Source organism: Pinus tabuliformis, chromosome 2_2 (genome assembly GCF_031772625.1).
Source record: "Pinus tabuliformis cultivar Carrire ecotype Pingquan chromosome 2_2, CPIR1, whole genome shotgun sequence".
Classification (NCBI taxonomy): Eukaryota; Viridiplantae; Streptophyta; class Pinopsida; order Pinales; family Pinaceae; genus Pinus; species Pinus tabuliformis.
Genome location: NC_142300.1, coordinates 645,797,656 through 645,800,332, shown reverse-complemented (window position 1 = coordinate 645,800,332; position 2,677 = coordinate 645,797,656). Strand labels below are relative to the sequence as shown.

The following is a 2,677-nucleotide window of genomic DNA, read 5'->3' as shown; positions in this document are numbered from 1 at the left end:
CAGCTAATTCCACTGAGTGTCAACTTCAATTTCCATATCCAATTTCTAGTAGTTTTAACAGTCTGGTTTGAAGGTGGCCAGGGCATCCCTCCCAATCGATGTTTGGGCCCTTAGCCAAATAAAATATTACCTCTCCTCAGATAGAGGTAGCATTCCACATAGCTGTTCATGGCAACATTCTTAGATTAACTTGAGATATAGGCACAAAATATTGCTGAGTATTTACATGATCATGTCTCCTGCAGTTTAGGAACATCTACTTTATCCCATAACAAATTTACATGAAATTGTGTTAATGCATAAATTATCCTGAAACTGATGAAATAGTCTCCGCAAGACATTAAACCACCTTCACCATACTAAGTATTAGATGATTAGTAACATTTATACATGGCCAACAGCTCCAACTTTGGGGAAAATAGGCTTTCAGCATTTATATATGCCACCCAAAATGCTCACAGAAAATGTCAAATTCAGAGTCCCAGAGTCCCAATTTTGGAAAAATTGAATGTAAGCATTGATGTATGCCAAGCGTAATGCTGGCACAAAATATCAAATTCACAAATGCCAGACGCTAATCCAATAATTCATATATGGACAAAATAAAAATAAAAGGGCTGCTTCAAACCTATAGACCTAGAATTAATAAAGGAAGCAGAATTTCACATGTAAAAACTATGATTACCTTGTTAAACAATAAGTAATTCTATTTCACATATATCCCATATTACCTTGGAAGGCAAAAGCAATCCAAAATGAAATTTCACGTTTAAAAATTATGACTACCCTGCTCAAGAATAAATGGTTTTATTCTACATCGATGCAATATTATCTTCAAAAGAAAAATATGACAGGAGTACATTGGATTACAAAATTGTGAATACAAATCTTACACAACTCAATTCACTACACAGAAAAACCAATACAATCCGCAACAAAATTTCAAGAAAAATTATGAACTATCTATTCTATAAAGGAATCTTAATGACGACATTATCCGCGTGAGAATCAGAATTAATATTACCCATAATATCTAACTGAGGCCCAAGTGCATGTTCTTCTGCAGGGTTAATCTCCACTGAATTCTGAGGCTTTTCGGTCGATGGGTGTTGATCAACATTAACAATTTCAACACTACCTCTGCAAATGGGGCATATGGAGCGCTGGGAGAGCCAAACATCTGCACAGGGAACATGGAAACAATGGCTACATTTTGGTAACACAAGGCATTTATCACCATCCTTGAATTGATCAAGACAAACCAAGACTACGATGCAGTGGAGAAGACGTAGAAATCGCCATGGATTTTCCATCGAAAGCTGCCCGCGAAAAGTACACACCAGAAGACAAGACGCACACGGCGATACCCCTTTCATTTGTCCATCTCATGGATTTCTCAATTTTCATTTTCTGATGTGGAAAATTTGTTGTGGGTATTATAATTAGGGGCTCGCCAATGAGACATTAACCTCAGTAAGCGATTCATGCTTGCACTTGGATACCAGCAATCCTGTTTGAGCTGGGTGAGCATCGGCCATTTGTTAAGATTAGGCAGGTACAGGATTGTGTTTGAAACAACAGGAGAGCACTGATTAAGCCATGACAATTTTTGGGTGTTTGGGCTTGCTACGGCTCATGCTGCTCATTCTCCAACTCATATGCCTCAGTTCGTCCGAGACCATTTCTCCAGGAAACGATGTACAGTGTCTTCAGACTACTTACAAGGAATTGAAGGACTCTCAAGGGAACCTCTGCACTTGGAACTTCCGGAACACTAACAATGGGTTTATTTGCAATTTTCTGGGAATTACTTGTTGGCATGATGATGATAACAAAGTGAAGTCAATTTCACTTCAAGAGTTGGGGCTTCAAGGTGAGTTTCCATCTGGAGTACAGAACTGCAAGAGTATGATGAGCTTGGATCTCTCTCAAAACAGTCTTACGGGTACCATTCCCAAGGAGCTCTGCCAATGGCTTCCTTTTCTGGTAACCATTGATCTCTCCCAGAACACGTTTATGGAACCTATTCCTGCTGAGGTTCATAGTTGCACATACCTCAATATCCTCCGCCTGAATGGAAATCAACTTACAGGGGAAATTCCCTGTCAATTGACACGGATCGACCGTCTCAAGGACTTCAATGTAGCAAACAACAAGCTTACTGGAAATATACCTTCATTCACTCACAACTTTTCTGCCTCTAATTTTCAGGGTAACCCTGGGCTATGTGGGCCTCCCCTTTCAAAGACGTGCACAGCACTGAACAATCCCATGGTTGTTGCGGATTTTCTTCTATTTGGCATAGTGTTAATTGGCTGGATTTTACTTGGTCTTCATTGGATGATTTCAGTGAGAAGAGGCGTTTGGTAGAAGTTAGAACGGATTGAGAATTCAGCTTTCTTTTTCATTGAAGGTTTGACATTTCAGAATCATCCCAGGGATACATTGACAATTTGGCCATGGATTTGTGATCCAACTATGCCAGCTAATTCCACTGAGTGTCAACTTCAATTTCCATATCCAATTTCTAGTAGTTTTAACAGTCTGGTTTGAAGGTGGCCAGGGCATCCCTCCCAATCGATGTTTGGGCCCTTAGCCAAATAAAATATTACCTCTCCTCAGATAGAGGTAGCATTCCACATAGCTGTTCATGGCAACATTCTTAGATTAACTTGAG

The 2,677-nt window shown here is 39.6% G+C and overlaps 1 pseudogene; it reads left to right on the top strand.

Moving 5' to 3' along the window:
• The first annotated feature begins 1,599 nt into the window (after positions 1-1,599).
• Positions 1,600-2,370, top strand: LOC149194279 (inactive LRR receptor-like serine/threonine-protein kinase BIR2 pseudogene; annotated as a pseudogene).
• Positions 2,371-2,677: the final 307 nt, after the last annotated feature.